Source organism: Hyperolius riggenbachi, chromosome 5 (genome assembly GCF_040937935.1).
Source record: "Hyperolius riggenbachi isolate aHypRig1 chromosome 5, aHypRig1.pri, whole genome shotgun sequence".
Lineage (NCBI taxonomy): Eukaryota > Metazoa > Chordata > Amphibia > Anura > Hyperoliidae > Hyperolius > Hyperolius riggenbachi.
In genome coordinates this window covers 208,259,603-208,279,423 of record NC_090650.1, presented here as the reverse complement: position 1 = coordinate 208,279,423, position 19,821 = coordinate 208,259,603, and the positions used below count along the sequence as shown (strand labels likewise).

At 46.0% G+C, this 19,821-nt stretch overlaps 1 protein-coding gene across 1 annotated transcript in view; it reads right to left on the bottom strand.

Annotated features, from left to right (window-relative positions):
* The window catches only part of GALNT4 (polypeptide N-acetylgalactosaminyltransferase 4), a 74,832-nt gene extending 60,046 nt beyond the window's left edge, over positions 1-14,786 (bottom strand). Inside the window, exon 1 of the mRNA XM_068236657.1 lies at positions 14,572-14,786. The gene's annotated coding sequence lies outside the window, so the exon portion shown is untranslated. The remainder of the gene's footprint in view (positions 1-14,571) is intronic.
* Positions 14,787-19,821: the final 5,035 nt, after the last annotated feature.

Below are 19,821 nucleotides of genomic sequence, written 5' to 3'. Positions count from 1 at the left end.
TCTCATATGTTAATGCAATAACCTGTTTAACCCATCTGGCAATTGTTTGTCTTGATGCTTGAAGACCCTTATTTTTTCCCGAAAATAGAACTAGGAGGCTACTGGATTTCCGGAATTCCCTTGCTTTTCTTAGATAAACTAACAGGGATCTTCTGACGTCTAGATAATGAAATCTTTCTTCCCTTTCCCCCGAGGGATTGGAACAGAAAGAAGGTAGAATAATTTCTTGAGACCTATGAAATTCTGATGCTACCTTAGGTAAATAAGCCGGATCTAATCTTAGTCTGACACTATCTGGACATATGATTAGGAAAGGATCTTTAAACTGATAAAGCTTGTAAGTCACTCAAACGCCTTGCAGATGTGACCGCGATCAGAAAAGCTAATTTGAGCGTAAGAAATTTTATGTCAATGTCCTCAATCGGCTCAAAGGGGGACTTTGTGAGGCCATTAAGGACAAGCGAGAGATCCCACTGTGGAAATATCTTTTGCCTCACTGGTGTAGACCTTTGTAAAGCTTTAAAGAAACTTTTTACCAAATCTTCCTGTGCTAAGTGTCTGTCTAAAAGGATAGATAAAGCTGAACATTGTACCTTTAAAGTACTGGGTGCTAGCTTCATACCGAACCCATTTTGTAAGAACTCTAACACCGAGCTAGTTAGGATTTGATTCCTGGAGTGAGAAATACACCAGGCTATATAAACTTTCCACACTTTCCGATAGATCTTCTGAGTTACTGGTTTCCTACATTTAAGAAGAGTCTCAATAACATTGTCAGGAAGACCTTTATTCCTTAATATGACCCTCTCAGGATCCATGCGGCCAGTCTGAATAAGTGGGGCTTGGGATGGACCAGCGGTCCCTGAATCAGCAAGTCCGGTCGAGCCGGTAGCAGAAATGGTGGGTCTATTGCCATCTTTAACAAGGCTGCATACCATGGCCTCTTTGGCCAAATCGGAGCTATGAGAATCAGTTTCCCTGATTCCCTTTGAAGCTTCACCAGTACTTGTGGAAGAAGTGTTATTGGGGGGGAAGGCGTAACTCAACTCGAACCCCCATGGTAGGCTTAAGGCATCCAGCCCCAGGGAGCCTTGACACTTGTGCAGGGAAAAGAACTGGTTTACCTTTGCATTCGTTGGGGACGCAAACAGATCTATTTCCGGGGTTCCAAATCTTTCTGTTATTAACCTGAAAACCTCTGGATGTAGTTCCCATTCCGCCTGACTGATCTGCCGGCGGCTCAAAAAGTCTGCTTCCACATTGAGAGTCCCTTTTATGTGAATCGCCGTTATCGATAGAATACGAGGCTCTATCCAACTGAAAATTTCCGACGAGAGGAGCATTAGATCCCTGGATCTTGTGCCCCCGTTTCGCGAGATACGCTACCGTGGTGATATTGTCCGAAAAAATTCGTACATGTCTTCCTTCTATCAGGGACTGAAAAGATAGAAGAGCTCTCTGAACCGCCAGCAACTCTCTGAAATTTGACGATTTCTTTCTTATCGAGTCGGCCCAATCCCCCTGAGCATGCTGACCCTCTGTTGTTGCGCCCCAGCCCCAGGCGCTTGCGTCCGTATAAATCTTTATCGGATCGTATTGACTCCAGATTCTCCCTCTGTTTAGACTGTGGGGAATTAGCCACCAGGCCAGACTGTCTTTGACCGTCCTTGGAATGGTGATCACGAGATCTAGAGATCCCTGTGATTTGTCCCAGTGGAGTAGGAGAAGGGATTGAAGATCCCTGCCGTGGGATTGGGCCCAGGTGACTGCCGGAATTGAAGAGGAAAATAGACCTAGTACTCTCATGATTTGGCGAATTGAGCAGGTCTCTTGAGAAAGTAACCTGTTCACCTCGGACTGAATGTTTATAATCTTTGCCGAGGGTAAATAGATTCTCCTGTCTAAGGAATTTATCCTGTACCCCAAAAATGTGATTTCCTGGGCAGGAGTCAGATTCGACTTCTCGTAGTTCATTAACCAACCTACCCTTGTCAAGGTGTTGATCACAATGTCCCTGTGACACAACACCAATTCCTTTGTCTCTGCAAAGATTAAGAGGTCGTCCAGATACGGAACAATCGATATTCCCTGGATCCTCAGTTCCTTCATAACTTCGGCTAGAACTTTCGTAAAGATCCGCGGAGCGGATGCTATCCCAAAAGGTAGAGCCTGAAATTGAAAATGATGAATTTGAGAGTGGATTTTGATTGCAAACCTCAAAAATCTTTGATGGTTGTGAAAAATAGGTATGTGCAGGTAGGCATCGCGGAGATCTATTGAAACAAAATATTCTTTGCCCCGTAATAGAGCTCTTACTGAAAAGATACTTTCCATCCTGAACCTTTTGTAAATTAAAAATGGATGGAGGGATTTTAGGTTCAGGATAAATCGAAATTCCCCGTTCGCTTTCTTTACCAGAAAAACGTGGGAATAATACCCCTGGAATACCTCTTCCCGGGGAACCGGCAAAATGACCCTCTTTGCTAAAAGTTTCTGAATCTCTCCCTCCAGACCCTTGGCACATTCTGGGTCTTTTGGAAGGGGATTCACAAACCTTCTGGGAGGAGGCTGACTCGAAAACTGAAGACGGTAACCCCGCTTTATAATTAGTAACACAAAGGGATCGGGATTTAACTTTTCCCATTCTGAAAGAAAAAACCTCAGCCTTCCCCCCACCGGCAAGTCATTTATTGGGCTTGGGGGGTTCCGTCCTACCGAGAGTGAATCCTCCCCTACCTTTTCCTTTAGGAAAGGACCACTTCCTCTGCACATTCCTATTTTTTGATTGATCGGAAGTTTGTTTATTAGGGACAAAGGGTCTTTTGCCTCTAGAACTTCTCTTTTTGTTTGGGAACTGTTTCCCTTTTTCCGCTGAGCGAGACAAAACATCATCCAGGCCTGAGCCAAACAAGAGACTACCCTCAAACGGGATTGAGCATAATCTATTCCTTGACGTTTGGTCTCCCTCCCAGGTTTTCAGCCAAACTGCCCTACGAGCCGAATTAACAAGAGCCGTAGTACGTGCAGAGACGCGAATAAGCTCCGTTACCGCGTCCGCTAAAAAAGCGACTGCCCTCAGAACTACTGGAAGCGAAGCAGAATAGTCCTTAAGTGGAACCCCCTTAGAAATTTGTTCGAATAGATTATCCATCCAAATTCTAAGGTTACGTGCGATACATGTGGCTGAAACACATGTGGCTGAAACACCTGGGATGAATCCAAATGCGGCCGATTCCCAGGCTTTTTTAAGGAGGGAATCGACCTTTTTATCCATTACATCCTTGAGAACACCTGTGTCTTCAAAGGATAAATCAGAGTCTTTAGAGTATTTTGACAAAGATGCATCTAATTTTGGGCATTTTGTCCATTTTTCAATCTCTGACTGCTCAAATGGATAGTTTCTTTTTGCTGATTTAGGTATGAATAAAGGCCTTTCAGGATTCTGCCATTGAGAAGTGATAATGTCCTGGAGAGTTTTATGAAAAGGAAAAACTCTACCCTTGGCTTGTCCTAAACCAGAATAAACCTGGTCCTGAGGAGTTAACTCAGGAACCGGTTCCTTAATTTGTTCCGTAGTATACACCGCTTTAAGCAACTCAGAAGATTCGTCCGGAGTAAAAAGGAATCTGGAGGTCTTAACCCTCTCCTCTCTATCCGAACCCTCCGAATGAGGCTGTTCCCCCTCCTCCTGAGAGACAGACACCCCCTCCTCCTCCTCTTCTTCCTCCCCCTCCTCCTCTCCCTCTTCTCCAACTCCAAAAATATCAGAAAGGGTGGAAGATTGGGATAAAAGGCCAGAAGAGGGGCCTGGAAGGGATTCAGGAGCTTGTGGAATAAAAGATTCCTTAAATTTATCCAAAGTCTCCTGCATGTTTTTATTAACAGCCTCCATTACACCTTTGAGTATATCAGATGAATGTGAGGCTACAATAGCATCGGTACAACCCTGACAAATTCCTTGGGGCCTCCAAAGCTATTTTGCTGTTACACAAGCCACAATGTTTATAAGTTTTAACTTGTCCAGCCGTTTTAGGATCAGTCTTTGTCTAAATAAAACAGAAAGAAAAGACAATAGATCCCATAAACCATCAGTACAAGGCATGTAGACCAAAAGAAGTCCGTCCTCCACTGGAGGTCTTACCAGACTTGCACCCGATGGCTGCGCTTGCCCAGAGGATTTGGAAGCCGTGCCTGCAGCCTCTGATTCCCGCTGCTGTGGCTGCTCCCCCTTCTGTTGTGACATCCTCTCCACTCCCCAGAACACAGCTGTGCACTGCGGGGAATTCGTAAGCGCGGTGGAGACGCCAGGAGCACGCTCTTTACACTTCCTGGCTCTCCTAAGTCCGCCCCACTTCCGGCTGCCCGCCCGCTGACGTCATTTCCGGGCGCCGGTCAGAGCGCGGATGCGCCTTGCAGAGCCGGCGTCTGACGGGGGGACAAGCGTTATGCCGGCCAAGAAAGCATGCTTACGCGTAGGCCGCATACGCCGTCACCGGAGGACTGTAGCCAGCGTCACCTCCTGCTCCGCTCAAGCCACGCTGCCTCCACAAGGACCCACTCACGCACTGGTGAGTGCATAAAAAATAACAAAAAACGGGAGCTTCCCTTCTTAGGTGTTTCCGACGCGGAAACACAGATTAACTGAGGTTGGAGGGAGGGCGGGGGCTTTTAATCTTCTTGGGGTTATGTTTCCCCAGATCCTGGGCGGGACCGGATCTCGTGTTGTCCCGGATGCCAGTTAGAGAAATGACTGCTTCAATGCGGCATGGCATGTAGGCAATCAGCCTGTGGCACTGCTCAGGTGTTATGGAGGCCCAGGATGCTTCGATAGCGGCTTTAAGCTCATCCAGAGTGTTGGGTCTTGCGTCACTCTACTTTCTCTTCACAATATCCCACAGATTCTCTATGGGGTTCAGGTCAGGAGATTTGGCAGGCCAATTGAGCACAGTAATACCATGGTCAGTAAACCATTTACCAGTGGTTTTGGCACTGTGAGCAGGTGCCAGGTCGTGCTGAAAAATGAAATCTTCATCTCCATAAAGCTTTTCAGCAGATGGAAGCATGAAATGCTCCAAAATATCCTGATAGCTACCGTAGCTGCATTAACCCTGCCCTTGATAAAACACAGTGGACCAACACCAACAGCTGACATGGCACCCCAGACCATCACTGACTGTGGGTACTTGACACTGGACTTCAGGCATTTTGGCATTTCTCTCTCCCCAGTCTTCCTCCAGACTCTGGCACCTTGATTTCCGAATGACATGCAAAAGTTGCTTTCATCCAAAAAAAGTACTTTGGACCACTGAGCAACAGTCCAGTGCTGCTTATCTGTAGCCCAGGTCAGGCGCTTCTGCCGCTGTTTCTAGTTCAAAAGTGGCTTGACCTAGGGAATGCGGCACCTGTAGCCCATTTCCTGCACACGCCTGTACACGGTGGCTCTGGATGTTTCTACTCCAGACTCAGTCCACTGCTTCCGCAGGTCCCCCAAGATCTGGAATTGGTCCTTCTCCACAAACTTCCTCAGGGTCCGGTCACCTCTTCTCGTTGTGCAGCGTTTTCTGCCACACTTTTTCCTTCCCACAGACTTCCCACTGAGGTGCCTTGATAGAGCACTCTGGGAACAGCCTATTCGTTCAGAAATGTATTTCTGTGTCTTTCCCTCTTACTTGAGGGTGTCAATGATTGCCTTCTGGACAGCAGTCAGGGTGGCAGTCTTACCCATGATTGCGGTTTTGAGTAATGAACAAGGCTGGGAGTTTTTAAAAGCCTCAGGAATCTTTTGCAGGTGTTTAGAGTTAATTAGTTGATTCAGAAGATTAGGTTAATAGCTCGTTTAGAGAACCTTTTCATGATATGCTAATTTTTTGAGATAGGAATTTGGGGTTTTCATGAGCTGTATGCCAAAACCATCAATATTAAAACAATAAAAGGCTTTAACTACTTCAGTTGTGTGTAATGAATCTAAAATATATGAAAGTCTAATGTTTATCAGTACATTACAGAAAACATTGAACTTTATCACAATATGCTAATTTTTTGAGAAGGACCTGTATAATTTTCCACCACAAAAATTGTAAAAAAAAAAATTGGTTGAAAAGCAATCCACAAGTGCAGCATTTCTTGGAGCCTTATGCCCCTTCTCACAATCGCCTTTACATAGGACAGTACATGACACTTGGCAAAAACTGGTCCGTGGCTGCCAGCAGACTGTTAGCCAAGATACATGATCTGTAAAATTAAAGCTCTGTGTAATACAGTATTTGGGAAACACAGGAAGTGGCTGACAAGCATTAAAAACGCACAGAGATCCTGGTTTAAAAGGCCTCAGGACTTCATAACTAAACAAATCCCAAAGCACTTATCAGCTGCTTTTTCTCTAATGCTCTCAATCTGAGCAAGCCCTTCCTGACAGGAGGTGGCAACCATATGATTTACCTGTGATTAGGAAAATGGATTCACTCACTCTAAATAGGCTAAAGGTGGTGATTCAGCTATAGACTTGGCAGCCGATGGCCCATCAGATTCGATAATTCTAATCGAATCTGATGAAAACCAATGCAGTCAAGAGCATGCCCGATCGACAATTCAATAAATTTTGATCAGAAATTGGTCCCATGTTTCGATCGGACATGCTGTAAAATCTCAGGCTGACTTGCTTGATCGGGAATGCGACAAACAGTGGAAAACCCCAGCTGGTGTTCCCCCTAACGTGTTTTGTCTCCATTCGATATATTAGCTTATACTGATAATTGTTTCACAGAAGAAAAATTATTAGGCAGGCACTCATGGATAAAACCGTTGTCATTTATTGCCTATTCCATGCACATAGCAAACGGCTGCAAAGCATCAACATCAGAATCACTTCTATGCGTTTAAGCAAGCGTGACTAGATTGTCCATATAGCATGTAGCACAGAGTCAAGCCAAGTAAACATGCGAGGAGCAAGAGATGAGCAGTGCAGGCAATACTTGCGTTACTGTAGACGTGTGATGGCAGGCATGGGTATGGACAGAAGCGTGGGTGCGCTCAGGGATGCTCCAGGTCTGCTGCCCTTACAGCCGTTTCGCCCATACTTGCTTAGGGCCTCATCAGAGGGGCAAGATAGCACGCCTAGGGTCCCGGTAGTGTGGACCGAGCGGGTTTCTCCTGTTAGTCCGCGTAGCGCGCCTCGTTGGCTTCTAGTGTACAATGGACGGCGTCTTCCACCTATTTAGGCGTAGCGCCGTCACTCAGACACTCCCTCACATCCGCCGTCATCCTGGCGTTCACCAAGCTTCGGTGGTAACCAAGTTACCACGCTGCGTGATTTCCACCTCGGATGTTAGCGCGCTGTGGCCATCTTGTGGCCAAAAGCCTAACTACACGAAATTCACCCTGCTTCTGTCACATAACCACTGAAGCCTGCTAAAAGGATGGAAAGGGACGTATAAGTGTCGGAAAGAAGACCGAATGGTGCAAGGAATAACCATCACCTTTATCTACCCCTACACCGGCTATACAGTTAGATTCACTAATACTTAGTTTAAAGTCATATCACATCATGAGCATTGAGTTACATTATACTGATAATTGTGTTGAACCACAATCCAGAGGCATTTTATCAATGTGTCCAGACAATGTGTAACGCTGTACGTACTAGAATAGATTGTGGACACATTATACAGTTATAGTTCATTTGTATTTTCTTATTTTTGTTTAAAACCAATAAAAAGTTTAAACAAAGTAAAAAAAAAAAAAAAAAAAAAAAGCATAGAGAACACAGAATAAGGGTTTATTAGATATTGGGTTAAGCTTTCACATTTGTTGCTGCACTAACTTCAACCACTTCCATATTACAGGAAAGAAAGTATATAGTAAGCAGGGATGGTGAATGAGAAGTTAATATATTGTACAGTATGTGAGCAGATTCAAATTTATGCAAATGAATAAGCTTGGAAATTGACTAATCAAATGCAAATAATGTCGAGTTGATGCAGGAATATGCATATTTTGGATGCAAATATATGCAGCTTGAAAATGGGCCTACTTGCAACAGATGTCCTTGTACACAGCAGGAGCACGGCCACAAGGAACATATTCAACAAGTTCTTGTTGAATAGCTTTAGAGAAACCCAGTGCTAGAACGTTGGGCTGCTGGAGGATCCATGAACCTCTTGGAACTAAGCAGAGAATTCTTACTGCTATGCTATCTATTTTTTTTTTTTAAATCTTTATAAATCACTTCAGCTACACTTTAATGGTGCACTATAGGGGGAAAATTTGCAGTAATTGCGCTGTAGAGTGTTTCCTATTGCAGCTATCACTTACAGTAGGTATTATAATTCAGAGAGCGGAAGGGTACACAAAGAACGTGGGGGGGGGGGGCATGAAGATGGACACACAAGGCACAAAAGGGGACAGAGGAAAAATGGGACACAAGGGGGGACAAAAATAATGTTGCGGGGGGGGGGGGAGCATGGACATGGGGATAGAAAAGCAGGGGGGGCAACTAGGACACTCAGGGACAAAAGCTAAGGCACAGGGGGGGACAAACTGAGGCACAGGGGGGGACAAACTGAGGCACAGGGGGGGGGGGACAAACTGAGGCACAGGGGGGGGGGGACAAACTGAGGCACAGGGGGGGGGGGACAAACTGAGGCACAGGGGGGGGTGGACAAACTGAGGCACAGGGGGGGGGAGGACAAACTGAGGCACAGGGGGAGGACAAACTGAGGCACAGGGGGAGGACAAACTGAGGCACAGGGGGAGGACAAACTGAGGCACAGGGGGAGGACAAACTGAGGCACAGGGGGAGGACAAACTGAGGCACAGGGGGAGGACAAACTGAGGCACAGGGGGAGGACAAACTGAGGCACAGGGGGAGGACAAACTGAGGCACAGGGGGAGGACAAACTGAGGCACAGGGGGAGGACAAACTGAGGCACAGGGGGAGGACAAACTGAGGCACAGGGGGAGGACAAACTGAGGCACAGGGGGAGGACAAACTGAGGCACAGGGGGGAGGACAAACTGAGGCACAGGGGGGAGGACAAACTGAGGCACAGGGGGGGGGACAAACTGAGGCACAGGGGGGGGACAAACTGAGGCACAGGGGGGGGGGGACAAACTGAGGCACGGAGGAAGACACAGAAGGAAACAAAGGAGCACAGAGGATGATATAAGGGGGCAGAGGCGGAAGCATGGGGGGCACATGGGGCACCAAGTGCAAAACTAAAAACTGAACCTCGCCTGACTCATTTTGTAATTCCAGCTCATACATTTTATTATTATGGTTTAGTGTATTTAAAGCACTTTCAGAAGCATCTCCAGGCAGCATTTAATGAGATATTCTAGTATGTCTCTACTTTCTCCCACTCAGTAGTAAATATAAAGCCCGGTTCAAGAAATAATATTTGTGCATTGGGTAGTGTAGTAGGGGCTTAGAACGTCTGTCAGATTTTGATTGCTGTCTTGTATCCCTACCTGTCAGACATCACTTTCTCTTCAGAAGTGTGGAAATCTCTACTAGTGACAACAAATTCAACATTTTTTTGAGTAAAGAAGAAAAAATTATCATCTGATAGATTTTTTTGGTATCCTCATTTCCGGACATGTGGATTACAAATTTTAATTTTAAAACCACAACAATGTCACATGAAATTCCAGGGGCAGGGAGCAAAGAGGAATCTCCTGAATGGAGTCACAGATAACAGTAAAAACTAGCAAACTCCTTTCCACACAATCCAAAATAAAAATAAAAAAAAAACAGTGAACCTGAAGGGAACATTTGAGGCAGGGAACATACTTGTCTTTCAGTTTTCTGAACACGTTTTTCTGCATACGTTTTCTGCACACCAAGTGTGTTTCTATGCAGAAAAATCGCACGCATTTTTTCACTGCAGCTAATTCTAATTGTTACATAAAACTGACAAAATGTGCAGAATCCTGATGCAGAATGTCAGTTTTTCTTCAGCGCACGAAAAACACATTAAGTGTGAACTAGCACATCAATTAACATGAGTTCTCAGTTTTTCTGTGCAGAAAACGCATATGAAAACAGTCAAGTGTGTTCCCTGCCTCCATAAAAGTTACATTACCTTAGTCAAGGGAAGGCTATGGATAGTCCTGAGGCTCCCAATCATGCTCAACCCCACCGATCTAGCACTGGGACCCTCTAAACAAACCTGACTAGAGAGCTTGTAAGATTTGCTCTTGTGGGCATGCTCCCCTCCATGTGGAGCGCAACTGCACATGGCCTGCATGAGCCCTGTCTGTGCTAGAGCACAGTGCCGGCTCCAAGCTACTGCGCAGACAGGACTCATGCTGTGTGGCCATAAATCAGGGATTGGTTACGGGGAGCAGGAGTGGGGTCCAGGATGAAATGGGAAGCCTCTGGAACATACAGAGGCTTCCCTCTACCTTGGAAAGTATTTCACTTTTCTATCTACAGGTTTCTATCTACAACCGAGGTGATATGTGACATGAGATAGGCACAGTGCCTAGCACACAAATAACTATGCTGTGTTCCTTTTTTCCTTTCCTGCCTGGAAAAGTTTAACATCAGGAATGCAAGTGACAGTTTCTGTCCAGGTCGGACTGGGCCAGACTATAGCATAACCCTCACTGATAAGTAATTACAGCCATAAAACACTTTCCTGTCAGTAAATGGCTTCTGAGGGCAGGAAAAAGATATAAAAGGGTCAATAATTCATAGATTTGAGCTCTGGCATACTTCAATGAAGGTGTCATTGAACAAGAGGCAATTAAACAGTAAAAAAAAAAAAAAATTAAAATACATTTTTAAATATAAAATAAAACTTTAGGATATCTAAAAAAAAGGTCATTTTTAGGAGAAGGAGGATAGATACAGTTGTTTTTCTAATAAGTTTATTTTCACCTCAGATGTCCTTTAAGAAAACTACAGGGCCCATTTACATTTCTACAATTTATAAGAATGCTATTGCTAGCCATTTGTGCTGGCTTCTTCACAGTAAAATACTTAACAGAAAACTTCTAGCAATTCATATTTTTAATGTGATTTCAAAAACAAGCAGCCGGGTCAGGGCAATTTCTTTAAGGACAATTGAAGTGAGAGGGATATGGAGGCTGCCATATTTATTTCTTTTTAACCAGCTGAGCGGTCTGGACGAGCTCAGCTCGTCCAACACCGCCAGAGGCTGCCGCTCAGGCCCTGCTGGGCCGATTTTCACCAAATAAAAAGCAGCACACACAGCCGGCACTTTGCCAGCCGCGTGTGCTGCCTGATCGCCGCTGCAGCGCGGCGATCCGCCGCGTGCAGCGGCGAAAGAGGGTCCCCCCAGCCGCACGAGCCCAGCGTAGCCGGAACAAACAGTTCCGGCCAGCGCTAAGGGCTGGATCGGAGGCGGCTGACGTCAGGACGTCGGCTGACGTCCATGACGTCACTCCGCTCGTCGCCATGGCGACGAGGTAAGCGAAACACGGAAGGCCGCTTATTGCGGCCTTCCGTGTTACTTCTGGCTGCCGGAGGCGATCGGAAGAACGCCTCCGGAGCGCCCTCTAGTGGGCTTTCATGCAGCCAACTTTCAGTTGGCTGCATGAAATAGTTTTTTTTTTATTTAAAAAAAACCCTCCCGCAGCCACCCTGGCGATTTAATCAGAACGCCAGGGTGGTTAAACAATACCGGTTCCCTGCCATCCTGCTTATCTTTCATACATGTGCCTGTTTGTCACCCAAACCTGAAAGCGTACATATGAAATCGCCACCGGTGGCGTTAATTACTATTCCCCCTCCAGGTTGACGTGGATGGTGGGGAATTATGTAATTTGGCTGGCAGCCAAATTACAGTGTTTTAAAAGTACCTTCAGCTCAGTCTTCTGATGGCGCCGAAGTTACTCCTATTACGGTCTATGGTGGCACCAGCTGCGCCCAAATCTCCTGCACTGTTATTAGTGCCCAAACCTGAAACAAGCAGGTGGCAAATGCAGTCAAGATTAAAGGGAACCTAAACTGAAAGGAATGTGGGTATCACCTTTTAAACAATACCAGTTGCCTGTCAGTCCTGCTGAACTCTTTGGCTCCAGTAGTGGCTGAATCACAGACCTGAAACTAGCATGCAGCTAATCCAGTCTGACGTCAATCAGAGCATCTGATCTGCATGCTTGTTCAGGGGCTGCGGCTAAAAGTATTAGAGAGACAGGATCAGCAGGAGAGTCAGGCAACTGGTATTATTTTTAAAGGAAAAAACATATCCTCAGTTTAGGTTCCCTTTAAGTTAAACATATGGGGCCTGATTCACAAAGCGGTGCTAACAGTTAGCACACTGGTGAAAAGCCCTTTATCATGCCTAAACTCTGTTTAGGCATGATAAGTTTAGGTGTGATAAGTTTAGGCATGATAAGTTTAAGCACCAACTGGGTTAGCATCGCAGTGCACAGCTGATCAAAAGTTTTGCACTAGCAAAGTCTGGTGCACTTTGCATAGAGTTTAATGGCGCTGCTTTGCGTGCGGGACTTTGCGTGCGATCTAAACTTATCTAAACTTAGCATGCCTAAACTTATCACACCTAAACTTATCATGCCTAAACTGAGTTTAGGCATGATAAAATGGTTATCACGCCTAAAGTCTTTAACTGGGTTATCACCGCTTTGTGAATCAAGCACATGATCTGCATGCTTGTTCAGAGTCAATGGCTAAAAGTATTAAAGGACAACTGAAGTAAGAGGTATACGGAGGCTGCCATATTTATTTCCTTTTAAATAATAATACCAGTTGCCTAGCAACCCTGCTGATCTATTTGGCTGCAGTAGTGTCTAAATAACACCTGCAACAAGCATGTAGCTAATCTTGTCAGATTTGACAATGTCAGAAACACCAGATATGCTGCATGCTTGTTCAGGGTCTACGGCTAAAAATATTAGAGGCAGAGGTTCAACAGAACAGCCAGGCAACAGGTATTGTTTAAAAGACTTCTCACTGGGTTTAGAGCAGCACCCATCAACAGGAAGATCAGGTAGCGTGCCTCAGCTGACAGCTCTCCACACCACCGGAGCTGATACTTGCAGAAATCCACTTCAGCAGGCACCACCAATTTAAAATTGGTGGTGCCTGCTGAAGTGGATTTCCGTATTGTTTAAAAGGAAATAAATATGGCATCCTCCATATCACTCTCACTACAGTTGTCCTTTAAAGAGAGCCCGAGGTGGGCTTATATACCCAGATCAGGTAGCTGCCATCCCCGCCGCTTTCTGCTGCTCCGTTGGCCTGCTAGAGCCCACTCTCACTTTCATGACCTCTGGGTCACGATGCTGAAGGAAAGAGATCTATCCCAGAGTGGAGGGAGGCGGGGGAGCAGCAGGGGGCACGGCCAAGGAGAAAGAGCTGCCAGAACAGCCCTAGTGGGCGTTTGAGCAGGGAATCCCTCTCCTCCCATTATCCTCAGAGATAGCAACAAATATTGTTGCTAATTGTGGGGGGGGGGGGGCAGAGAGCAGCAGTGGGGAAACACAGAGGCATGTCATGAGGCAGACACATGCTTCTAACCCCCCACAGGTTCTCTTTAATGGTGCCCATACATGGTACAATTTTTACATTTTTTTTCCAAATAATTTAAATTCGATTATTCCATTAGATTGAATATAAAGATTTTTCCAGAATGTCTGATTGGATTTTTATTGAAAAAAAAAACAGGATAACCGTCCGTTTTTTTAATCGAAAATAAAAGATTCTTTTAAATTTGATCGTTTTGGTCAAATAAACGGGAAAAAAATTAAAACGTTTTTATTGTATCATTAGGTTGCCATGAACTATACAATCCCATGGCCAATCAAGTGCCATGGTAATCGATTGGAAACAACCAGTTGTGCCTGTTAAATCCTAAATTCCTACTAATTTGATCAGATTAATAGAATCTATGCTTTTTTGGATGGATCCCATGAATAAGACTGGTTAGCAGGAATTCAGACATTAATGGGCACAAATAATCATTTGATCGGACTTGGTAGTGTATCATTAATGACCACCTTAGAAACAGAGGATCAGCAGGGCAGCCAGGAAATCTGCAATGTTCAAAAGGAAACAAATGTCAGCCCGTTTCCCTCTCAGGCCAGTTTACCTTTAAATTTCACCCAAATTACCTAAACTGGAAAGAAATGTTCTGCTTAGGGCTGTAAAAAAAACAAAAACAAAAAAAAAACAAAAAAAAAACAACTTTACAGCTATTCTCACTTCAACTACATGGATACAAATGTCCCGATTACAAATAAGAAAGAAGTCAACCAGAATTGCCTCGCTGCAGAACACTGTTCAGGTATTTGTTCCGTTCTGCTCCAGTATGTAAACACAGAATGCCTGCAAGGAGCACACTGTGACCTCTGCCCCTCGCTGAAGTAACGGCGCAGGTTACACAAGCTCGGTTACTTGTCATATGAGGAAGCTACACCTGCTCGCCCTGGCGGCCCCAGCCCTACATATTACCCCTGACTCCACTACTGTTACTGACAAGACTGTCCCTTGCATCCTAGCCTACACCATACTAAGTTACCCTATCCCTATAGTGCTGCTTGCGGCTAGCGTCCCGAGATCCCCTCCGCTTAGAGCCCGGATACTCACAGTGTATGTTGGCTGCCCTCCAGTAACTCATCCCCGCTGTGTGCCGAGTGCCGCTGAAAGTAGCATTGTTGCCTCAAACATGAAATCTTTGGTGTTGCTGAGGAAGTGTCCCGATCTTGTTACTGTATAGCTGCTTCCTTTCACTTTCTGCGAGCCCTCCTGACGTGTCTGGGCAGCCCCTCCTCTCCCTCCACAGAGCTGGGGATTGCTGCTGCTGCAGCACCGCCCTCCTCTTCCTTCTCTTGCTGGTCATGTGCCGCTGGCGGAGGCCGGAGAGAGAAATCTCTGAACTCCTAGCAGAAAGAGGCCGGACATCCGAAGATCTGGGTCACAGCCACCATGTCCATAAACGTAGCTTGTGACACTCGCTGAACTATGTACTCGCTTTCGATAACTGCTCATTCTGTGAACAATCGATAACTGCTCATTCTGTAAACAATCGATAACTGATCATTTTATAAATGATTGATCTCTGTACAGATACATGACTTGAAAGCCTGTTTGGTTTTTTTTGGAGGGGGGAGGGAGGAGTATTGAGATATTCCTTGCTGCTTGCACTGCAGTTGCACAGAACAACAGGTCAATAGTGATTCAAAAATTCTCAGATCCACAGGTTCTAATAATCTAGTCATACCCAGAGTCCACTTGGAATCTTTTGGTATCAGAGCCTTCTGTCATGCTGCTCTACGTTTTGGAACTCCTTACCTCAACAGATCGGGACAGCTCCATCCCTGGATGTGTTTAAATCCAGACTGAAAACCAACCTGTTCAGTTTGGTATTTGCAGAAATATAACTTTTGTTATGTGAATACTTCATCCTACTACCAATTGCTGAATCTGAGAGAGCCTAAGCGTGTTTTTTTTTTCTGCTAGAGGGGGTAGTAACCACAATGGGGGGCTGCGGGCAAATCGGCGGACAGGGGGGTTGCCTCCCCCCTCTGGCTCACCTGGGTGCCCCCCGTCCCCGCTCCCCCTCCAGCTCGCACATAATGTAATATATTGTACCTAAGGAAGTTTGGCGAGCTGGGCTTTTCCGCCCACACCACACCCCGTCACTTCCTGCAATGCCGTTCTCTGTATTTCAGTGGGCGGCATCGCAGGAAGTGACGGGAGCGGTGTGCCCGGCTCGCCGAACTTCCTTGGGTACAATTTATTACTTTTTATTACATTTTTAATGTGCGAGCTGGGGGAGCAGGGACGGGGGGCACCCAGGTGATCAAGGGGGGGGGGGGAGTGACCCCCCGGGCCGCCGCTTTGCCCGCAGCCCCCCGTCCTGGCTTTTACCCCCTCCAGCATGGCGGCCCCCTCTTTCACCAAGGGACACTGGAAACTGATCCGTTTCCAGTGTCCCAAAATGTCAGTGAAGAGGGAGGCCTGTTTCCCCATTGATTTTCACTACCTGTACGTGTATACGGGTCCGTGAAAAATGCTGCAAGTCCGGACTCTGCGTTCCGGGTTTAAAAACGTATTCCGCGGATCGCACGCGGATACGGTTTTAACTTGAGTGTGTACTGCTGCTATTTTTAACATGGTATCCATGGCTCCGTTTTTCGTCCGGGACAAAAAACGTAGCTACGGATACGTTTTTAAAGCAAGTGTGAACCAGCCTTAACTCGGGCATAAAATAAAAAATCAATTCTTTAATTTTATCTGGTAAACAAGTAATAAGGATGCTAATCAGACAATCTAAAAGTTAAAATCACTCTTACTTTTCTTGTTTATAAATGATCATTCCCCAGTTTACCTGACTCTTATTTGGTACGTTGCCGCACAAAGGAAGTTACAGGGCATGCTGGGTTGTCCTTTTTGGCTTCTGTACATTAGTTAAGTCTGAGGGGAAATAAAGAAGCAAAAAAGGCAACCCGGCATGCCCTGCAACTTCCTTTGTGCGGCAACATACCAAATAAGAATCAGGTAAACTGGGGAATGATCATTTATAAACAAGAAAAGTAATAGAGATTTTAACTTTTGGATTGCCTGGTTAGCATCCTTATTACTTGTTTACCAGATAAAAATAAAGAATTGATTTTATGCCCGACAGTTACACTTTAAGGTGGCCACACACAATACAATAAAATGCTCCAATTTTACAGAAATTCAATAAAGGACGTTACAGAGCGAATTGTGGATGATCCAGGTGGCGCAGGAGGACAGACAAGGGATCGATCAGTCTGGAGGGGGCTGAAGAAAGCGCTGTAATAACAGCGCAGGAGATTTGGGTGCAGCCGGCGCCACCATAGACCGTAATCAGAATTACGGCTGTGGCAGCGTTGAATGACTGATTTGGGCGCCGTCAGAAGACAGAGCACAAATCACTACAAGAACACCGTAATTCAGCCGCCAGCAATAGCAGGCAGACGAATTACGTCTTTCCCACAGCATTGTTAGACAATAGAGGAAGAGAGCCCTGGCCAAAAGGCCGTACAGTCTAAACGTTTAAGGCAAGGGTTCCCACACTTTTTCGGCTCGCGAGCTACTTTAAAATTTGCAGAGTCCAGGAGATCTACCAAAATTTAGGTAGCTAGGTATAGGTGCCTTCAGTATAGATAGCTAGGTGTAGGGTCCTTCAGTATAGGTAGTCAGGTATAGCATAGTTAGGTGTAGGTGCCTTCAGTATAGATAGCTAGGTGTAGGGGCCTTCAGTATAGGTAGCCAGGTATAGTGTAGTTAGGTGCCTTCAGTATATATAGCTAGGTGTAGTTTTTTTTTAGTATAGGTAGCCAGGTATAGTGTAGTTAGGCAGAATCCACTTCAATCCAGCACAGCTCTTTTACAAATCTTCTTTATTATATGAAAATGAAGTACAAAGTTACAATAAAAATTCTGCCACTCGTGCAGCATTTTTAATGTAACTTTGTACTTAATTTTCATATAATAAAGAAGATTTGTAAAAGAGCTGTGCTGGATTGAAGTGGATTCTGTCTGATGACCTGCTTATACACAGGTGAATCCCTCCACGCTTCTACACCCTGGCCATTTGAGTACTGCCCCTGCCTTGCATTTGGAGTGTTAGTGTAGTTAGGTGCTTTCAGTATATATAGCTAGGTGTAGGGGCCTTCAGTATAGGTAGCCAGGTATAGTGTAGTTAGGTGCCTTCAGTCTATATAGCTAGGTGTAGGGGCCTTCTGTATAGGTAGCCCGGTATAATGTAGTTAGGTGCCTTCACTATATAAAGCTAGGTGCAGGGGCCTTAAGTATAGGTAGCCAGGTATAGTGTAGTTAGGTGCCTTTAGTATATATAGCTAGGTGTAGGGGCCTTCTGTATCGACAGCTAGGTGTAAGGGCTTTCTGTATCGACAGCTAGGTGTAGGGGACTTTAGTATAGGTAGCCATGTATAGCATAGTTAGGTGTAGGTGCCTTCAGTATATATAGCTAGGTGTAGGGGCCTGGGCCACTTACCTCCCTCCAGTTGCAGCGGCGGTGTCTGAGGCTCCTCCTGGTCTCCCCTCCTTCAGCCGCGGCTGGCTGGAGTGCAGATGGGCGGCTGGCAGCGTGCATGAATGCATTGTGCCCAGCACAGCCTCCAGCTATGATGTCACGGCTTCCTTCTCTCCAGCTGCACCATCTCTCTCCTACCCTGCCTTCCGATTGGCCAGCGGCCGGCAGCAGAATCTGATGAGACGCGCAGCTGCCGGCCGCAAAATTTAATGTGGCCGCAATCTACCAAATAGGCGGTCGCGATCTACCAGTAGTTCGCGATCAACCTATTGGGCACCCCTGGTTTAAGGTATAGGACAGTAGGTAAGGGAAGCTGTGTGTGGAGTGGTAGAAATGGTGGTTAGTGGGCAAAGTGTCCTAGTTATAGGTTATAGGTATGCGCTGGAGGAAGCCGAGGTGTGAGATCAGTGAAAGCTGTCATATTTATTTCCTTTCCTTTTAACACTTAAGGACCAGCTAACGCCCATAGGCGTCAGCAGGTCTTAAGTGGGTTACCATGGAAACGTCCGCTCGATCGAGCGGCCTTTCCATGTCAGTTCACGGAGGCTGTCTCCGTGAACAGCCGGAGAGCCGCCGATCGCGGCTCGCCGGCAAAATGTACACACGCGGGGAAGAAATCCCCGCTGTTTACATCATACGGCGCTGAAGCCTATCCTACAATGCGCAGGACGGATATCCGTCCTGCGCTGCTCACAGGGAGAGGGAGAGAGCGCCGAAAACGCTGCAGAGGGGGGCTTTGAGGAGCCCCCGCAAAGCGCAGCAAGCCGGCGGCGATCAGACCCCCCCCCCCCCCCAGGAGGACATCCCCCTAGTGGGGAAAAAGGGGGTAAGTCTGATCGCCCTGGCTATTTCCTGATCGGTGCTGCGGGCTGGAGAGTCCACGCAGCACTGATCAGAAGAAAATCCCCTGGTCCTTAAACAATACCAGTTTCCTTGCAGTCCTGCTGTTCGTTGTGGTCAGTAGGGTCACACACCTGAAACAAGTATGCAGCTAATCTTGTCAGATTTGTCATAGACATCTCTGATCTGCTGCATGCTTATTCAGAGGCTATGGCTTAAAGGGAAGGTCCAAGCAAAAAAAAAAAAATGAGTTTCACTTACCTGGGGCTTCTACCAGCCCTATGCAGCCATCCTGTGCCCTCGTAGTCACTCACTGCTGCTCCAGTCCCCCGCTGGCAGCTTTCTGACCTCGGAGGTCAGGGCCGAATTGCGTACATTTTTACACATTCCCGCTAGTGCAGGAACATTAACACATACATTTTTACGCGTTAGTGGTGCAACGTGTACATTTTTGTTCCTGCACTAGCTAGAATGCGTAAAAATGAATGCAATGTGGCCCTGACCTCCGAGGTCAGAAAGCTGCCAGCGGGGGACTGGAGCAGCAGTGAGTGACTACGAGGGAACAGGATGGCTACATGGGGCTGGTAGAACCCCCAAGTAAGTGAAACTCTTTTTTTTTTTTTGCTTGGACCTTCCCTTTAAAGAACTAGAGGCAGAGGATCAGTAGGACAACCAGGCAGTGTGCATTATTTAAAAGGAAATAAACATGCCAGCCTCCATATCCCTCTCACCTCGAGTTCTCTTTAAGGCAAAAAAACATAATGCAAAATGACATCTGATATTGCTTTATCTGCCAGTCAGCAGGAGAGGATGTATTGATTCTATTATGAATTATTTCAACTACCATGGCATTTCTGTAATACACCAGTGCAGCAACACCTGGGCCATTTTCAGTCTGATGCACAGCTATCATGTTCTTTGTCGAATGTTCTAGAAAATGTTTATTATATTTCATTACTTCTTAGATGCAC